We start from the raw sequence: 7,378 nt of genomic DNA, 5'->3' as shown, positions 1-7,378 counted from the left end.
TACTGATAGAGGTTATTTTCTTAGCATACTAAATAGAGCAAGATCTTATTCAGCTCAGAAAAAGAAAATTGGAAATAAAATCTAGGAGCAATGATTTTGGGGAAGATTTCCTATTTCATGAAAAGAGACAGAGAAAGAGACAGGTCCTCTGTTTCTGCTTGATACTGTTCTTCATGGTTCTAATTCCTGGAACACTTAATGCAGAGGAAAGCATCCCACTACTAGACTTCTTTCCCAGAGACTCTGAGGAAGAAAGTATCACCCATCACCTTTGAATTTCTCAAGTGTTACAGTACAGTCATCCAGTAATGTGACATTACTTACAATGTCCACCGGAGGGCGATATGCCACTGCTGGTACCATCTTCTATAGCATGACCTGTGAGGACTAACTTGAGTTACAATCTATAATTTTAAGTCCACATAGCACAGAACACCTACTAAATAAAAGAAGCCCCTTCGGTAGATGTGAAGACATAGAAGAAAAGATGGAAATGGCACCAATACTGCCCGCACTCCCCGGTTCCTCACCCATGGTCCCAGGGTAGTCTAGATTCTCAGGGGTCCTGGAATGCTTCCCCTCCACACCGATGTGTGACTGACACAAGACACAGAGTTAATGGTTTCTCCTGGAGTATAGCTGGTCTCTTTAGGTTCCTTAGGAGATAAGTATTATCAGTGTAACCGTTTTAGAGATGAGGACCCTGAAACTGAGGCCCAGAAAAGTTTATTAACTGGTCCAAGAATAGAGGCCTTTTCTCCGTGCTCCCACAGTGCTCTGTTGTTTCCCTAGACAAACTGTGTTGTAAGCTGACAGTTATTTGTCTCTCTCATCTGCCAGATGGAAGTGATAGGGGCCTAGGGAATGCCTTTTGTTCGCTGCTCTATCCAGGCATGGAGAACAGTGCTGGGCACCCGATAGGCAGAAAGTGGAGTAAAGCTGGAGAGAGAATAGGGTATGAGGTGGGGTAGGATGAGGTTCCATCTAGGGTGATTCCTTTGTTAGAGGCTTGGATGAATGAGGACAGGAGCATGTCTGGGAGGCCAGAGAAGAAACGGTAGATATTGTCTGGTGAATCCATTAAAAGGGGAAAGAGCATCTAGCCTCCTGAAGACTTGTGGCCTATTACTCCTTCTACCCCACCACTGGACTGCTCAGATTCTCACTTTAAGTGGCCAAAAAATGGCACCTGAGAGAACGTACATGAAAGTGTCTCAATCCTAGAACTGAGTACAATCATGAACATTGGTTCTGTTTATCAATGTCCTGATCTAATACGATCAATAATCATAGCAAATTCTTATTGTGTGCTTGCAGGGTGTCAGTTACTGTGCCAGGAGATTATACACATGACCTCATTTAATCCTCACAATGAAGGTTACTGTGGGTATTTACAGATTTTACAAATCTAGACAGCAGTAGGTGGAAGAGTTGGTATTTAGCCCAGGCTCAAATGCAAAGTCCTTGCTCTTTCCTTGAAGTAAGAAATGCCTAAAGCATGGCACACAGACCACTGTCAGTGTCCATGATGACTTTAATGGTGCATGGACAACCATTTCATATACAATTTTTAAGTTTATTATATATTTTATGCAAAAGAAAAATGACAGCTAACACGTAAAGCAATACTAAGGCCTTCTTTGGAGATGGGGGAAAAACACTGACAACATACAACCTGTGCCAAACTCCCTAAGGACCCATAAAATTGTATACCAGTTAACAATGCCATCTGAAACTTTTGAACATGGGTTTTTAACCAAATAAACTCATGAAAGATTTGCACATGACATAGAGAAGCGGAAAATAGTCAATATTCACTTTGAAAGAAAAGTCACTTTTAGAAATTTAGAAAAATTATATATACACATATTTGTACAGAAACACTGATGTGGTAGAAACATGAAGTCTTAAGCCATTTCTTTCTCTAGCTCCCTGGATCCTGTCCATGCAATCGAATGCCATATAGGTGCAACTCTAGGTGCAATTTGGTATTTTCTGACTATAAAGATGGCTGAACCTCCTAAGGCATATAAGCATGTTCATGTTCTCCCTCCACCTCTCCCTTTTCTACCTCGACTCAGCCTCTAGAGGGTGAAGGGCTGGGACAAGAAATTCCAAAGAACTAAGGAGGATGCTTGGGAACTAGGGGACGTCTTAGATAAACCAGGTCATAAATTGTAAATTCCCTCACTGTAGTCTGGGGTGGGGGATGATGGATAATGAAGGGTAGAGACTGGAGGATGATAGCTTCTCTGCGTGATGGCACAGTCATGTTATTTGCAATATACGTGGAAACACATATCTACTTAGTAGGGTTTTAATTTGTTGAATAGGTAAGTCAAGTTAAACAATTCAGTGTACAATGAATGCACATCTAATGAAACATATGTACAGAAGAGAGACAGACAGCAAGAAAAAGAGAGATGGAAAAGCTCCAGGCCCTTTTACCCAAGTGATAGAACACTGAGGATAGTTGTTTGTACCTTAATCCTTTGAAATATCATTATTATAGTGAAAAGGTGGAAAAAAGATAAACATCTATTAGAAGAGGTTGGTTAAATACATTATGGAAGATCCACATTTTTAATTCTATGAAGTCATTAAATGATGATGCTAATACATACCGTTTGACAGGAAAAGACACCCACCACCTATTGTTTGATAAAAATCTCAGGTATCAAGAAATTACAGAAAAATTAATGCTTATTTTTAATATACAACATAGAAACACATACTTTTCTACTTATTATTTACTTCTGAATACTTTACACATGTACCAGATATGAATTTCAAAACATCAGAGGGCATACAGTGCACAGACATCTTTCTCGTTCTTCTGTCTCCCCATTCTCCTACCCAGAGACAGTTTTTAAAACAAAGCCAAGAAAAATGTCAACATAATTTGAAAACTAAGCACAATGAGGTATGTAACACTACTGAATCTTAAACATATTATGTAAAAATATATTAAATAAACAATGTGTCTGAAAATAATGCATATCGCTAAGTAGCGAAAGTGTCTACCTAAAATACACACACACAAAGTTGATCAACAGAAAGTGTGCTAGTAAAGGTTTATAAAACTGTTTGGATGTAGTGGTCCTACATACCTGATGCAACTGTTAGAAACAATCCTGTTCGCAATAGCACCAAAACCGTACAGTATATATGAATAATCTGCAAATGATTTGTAAGAACTGTATGCAGAATAATCAAAGTGAGTGACGTAAAACACTTGAAAAAGTAGAGACTACTTGCTTATTGGATTGGAAGATCATCCTTCTACACACACAAATGCGTGCTCAGTTTTTTTTTAATTAGAAGCAAGTCTGTTGAAAAACACTTAAAGGAAAGGGATAGAAGCTTGGAGCGACATCACAGGTTCACCAGTCTAAAAACAGACCTCTTTCATACAATAATTCTGTTACAAGCACTGAGGTGGCTCCGTCCCTCAAGGGGCGCCCTGGGCACGTTTCAGGCGTGTTGCAGCCCCAGTCCTTACTCCTCTTCGGTAGGAGAGGCAGGGGCTCACTCGGTGGAGGCATTCTGGACGGCCTTGTGCTCCTTCGTGGGCACCGCCCTCCCCCACCTCCCCCCAGCCAATCGCCACCGTCGACCTCCTCGATGACCACCACTGCGCACGGTGCGCGCGTCCAGGCAGTATGGGGCAACGCGGTAAACCCCGGGGTCAGAGGCAGCTGCGTGGAAACTCTGCACCCCACACCTGCTGCAGAAACTGTGCAGCGCCGCCGGGTGCGTGTGGGATGGATCCGTGACGATGCTCTCGGCGCCCAGGAGGAGCGTGAAGCGCGAGGCCAGGACGAGGAAGTGTCGCTGCTGCTGCTTCCTGGACAGCCTGCAGCTGCGATCCGGAACTCACAGGTGTGCAGGGGCCCCGGCTCAAATTGAACCGCGCCGCAGTGGCAGCCCCCGGTGTAGCGCACGGGGCCTGGGTACTCGAGGGTGTCCAGCAGGAACGCAGCGCTCCCCTCGCAGCTGAGGCTCCGCGGCTTCCTGAACGTCTCCCAGCGCTCCCGCTGCGCGCCCAGGTCCATCTCTTTGGGGGACAGGGCGGGCGCCAGCGGCTTCGGGGAGGGCAGCGGATCTTCCGAGCTCGCCTCTCGGAGACCGCCGCCACCAGCGCTTCCGCCTCAGCCTTGCCGGATCCCTCTCGGCCGCCGCCGGCTTCCTCCCTGCCGCGTGGCTCCCCACCTGGCCTTGGACAGGTGGGCACCGCCGCGCGCCCACGACCGCGATGGCTGCACAGGCGGCGGCAAGATCCCCAGCCCTCTTTCACCCCCGCAGTTGAGCATTCGCGCTGCTCTTCACTCTGGCCGTGGCGCCTGCAGCCTTCCAAGCGTGTGCCCACCGTCCTTCGTTTCCTAGTAAGTCACCGAGCAGTAGCCTCATTGCATCAGCCAGGTTGGCCACTTGTCGAACGCGGCGTAAAGAGACCCTTCCCTTGACCCTATCAAAACAGCCTTTACTTGCCTGAATTTCAGTCGTAAGGCAAGTATTTACTGAGCGCCTGCTGGGCACTAGGTACTATTCCGGACTCTTGAGGATGTGGAGATAGATCAGGCTTTCCAATCTGTTGGAGTCAGTTATAGAAAAATATAACCACCAAAATAGCGTGGCGTTTGCTCCGACAGGGGTAAGAACAGAGGGCTCTGAAACGTAGAGAAAGACCCATACACACCAATAGGAGGGGTAGATAGGAGGAATCAGGAGAGACTCCTCCCGGAGGATTGATTCTTTTATTATGTAATGTTTTGTTTCGATCTCTACTAATTGTCTTCGTGATGAAATCTACTTTTATGTAATTAATATAGTTACTCCTGCTTTTTTTAATGGCCAAAGTAGAAATTTGAGCAACAAAACAAGGTAGTACTGGATTATAACTCAGAGTATAAAATAAATATCCATGAGTCCATACTGATAGAAATAATGACTGAATAAATTAATAAATGGAGAAAAGAAATCTGTGCACAAGAATTCCAAATAGTTTAGATAAATACTCTGCCCTCAAGAAAGTGGAGCATAACTCCCCACTCTAAATGCGGACTGCCCATGGTCGTTCCTCCCAAAGGTTACGGTAGGGAAAGGGGGGAAAGGAACTTCACAGCAGAGAAACCTGACAAACACATCTGCTTTTTAATTTATGTCTGCATGATATGACGTTTTCTATCCTTTTTACATTTGATTTACCTATATCATTAAAATTGAAATGATTTTCATATAAACATTTTATGATTAGGTCATGTGTCATACTGACAATGCCAATATCTGCCTTTTAATTGATGTATTTAGTCAGTTTACGTTACGGTAATTACTGATATGCTAGTGTTTATGTCTGCCAATTTATTATTTGTTTTCTTTTCTTTCCTCTGTATCTCATACAACTGTTCCTCCTCTCTTGCCTTTCTGTGCCTTACTTTGAACACTACAGGGTTCCGTCTTGATTTTTGTCTAGTGTTTCTGAGTGTTTTGCTTTGTAAAATTTTCTCATCGGTTGCTCTGGGATTTACAGTATACACATGTGATTTGTCACAGTCTACTAGTAGCAAGTTTCATCACTTTGATTGAAGTTTGGAAACCTCACTTTTTTAGGTCCCTTTGCCTTTCCCACTTTTAAACAAAATCACCTGGATTATCAGATGGTTTTATGATTTTTGTTTTAATCATGTAATCTGATTTCTACAACTCGTGAGGAAAAGGATAGCCTATTGTATGTCCCACATGTGTTTTCTTTCTACTACACTTTATTCCTTTCTGGTGCTCCCAGAGTCCTCCTTTGATCATTTCTTTTCTGTTTTAAGCACCTGCTTTAACTTTGCTTTCAGCATAGATCTGCTAGCTACCAATTCTTTTTGCTTTCCTTTGCCTGAGAATGTCTTGATTTCTCCTTCATTCACTAGAGATAGTATTGCTGGATACAAAGTTCATGATTGACAGTACTTTTTTTAAACACTTAAATGTCATGACACTTCCTAATGGCCCCCTTAGTCAAATGAGAAGTTTATGGTCACTAAAATGCTGTTCCCCTATAATCAATGTGTCATTTTGGTTTCACTGCTTTCAAAATTTTTGTCTTTACTTATAAAAGATTGACTATGATGTGTCTTGGTGTAGATTTATTTGGGTTTGTCATATATGTGGTTCACTCATTTTCTAGATTCTCTAGGTTTATATTTTTCACCAAGTTTTTGACATTTTAAGCCATCATTTCTTAAAGTTTTTCAGCTGCACTCTCTTTTTTCTGAGACTCTGACCATGTGGAATTTTGAAACTTTTGTTATTGTCCTAAAATATCCTGAGGAAGAATCTGTTCATTTTTTTCTTTTCAGTCTATTACCTCCCTCTCTCTCAGATTTGGCAAATTCTATTGATCAAGTACAATAATGCTAACTTCTGTAATCTTCACTCTACTTTTGAGCCCATCCAGCAATGTTTCAAAATTTCTGTTGCTGTTCTTTTTTTCAATTCCATAGTTTCCTTTTGTTTTTTATAGCTTCTATTTCTCTCTGAGATTTCCATTTTTTCATTGGGTTCAATAAATTTATAATTGCTTATTGAAGCATTTTTATGATGGTTGCTCTAAAATATTTGTCAGATAATTGCAACATCTGATTCATCTCTATGTTGGTGCTACTTGATTATCTTTTCTCATTCAAGTTGTGATTTTCCTGGTTCTTGCTATGATGAGTTATTTTCTATTGTATCCTGGACACTTTGGCTATTATGTTAGGAGTCTCTAGAGCCTATTTAAATATTTTATTTTAGAAGGTAGCCACCCTGTTTAGATTTAGCATGCAGATAGTAGCCTCCTTTCTGAAGCTCTGGTTCCTAAGAAAATGTGTTTTCAGAGCCTTTGTGGTGCTAATTTTGTCAGCTCGGTTTGCCTGGTGCCATTAGGGTCTCAATTATTCCTTGCTGGTGGACCTGAGAGACAGAAGAAGCTAAAGTGAGTACTTTATTCAGATTTTATTAACTTTTATCTAATGTCCTTTTTATGTTCCAGGATCCCATCTAGCCTACTGTATTACATTTAGATGTACTTTAGGCTCCTCTTGGCTGTGATAGTTTCTCAGACTTTCCTTGTTTCAGATGACCTTGCCAGTTTAGAGGATTGGGAAGACATTTTATAGAATATCCTTCTATTGGGATTCATCGGATGTTTTTCTCATGATTAGACCGGTGTTGTGAGTTATGGGAGAAAAACCACAGAGGTAAAATGCTATTTTCATCAAATCCTGTCAAGAGTACATAATATCAACATAATTTTTGATTCTTCAAGCAGAACTTAATCACCTGGCTGAAATAGTGTTTGTCAGATTTCTCCAATGTAAAGTTACTCTTTTTACCCCGTTCCACACTT

At 41.7% G+C, this 7,378-nt stretch overlaps 1 pseudogene; it reads right to left on the bottom strand.

The window, feature by feature from the left end:
• Nucleotides 1–3,350: 3,350 nt before the first annotated feature.
• On the bottom strand, nucleotides 3,351–4,410 carry LOC124245483 (centromere protein V-like protein 3; annotated as a pseudogene).
• Nucleotides 4,411–7,378: the final 2,968 nt, after the last annotated feature.

Source organism: Equus quagga, chromosome 10 (assembly GCF_021613505.1).
Source record: "Equus quagga isolate Etosha38 chromosome 10, UCLA_HA_Equagga_1.0, whole genome shotgun sequence".
NCBI lineage: Eukaryota > Metazoa > Chordata > Mammalia > Perissodactyla > Equidae > Equus > Equus quagga.
Note: the sequence above shows the minus strand (reverse complement) of the source record. Positions and strands in the feature narration are given on the sequence as shown.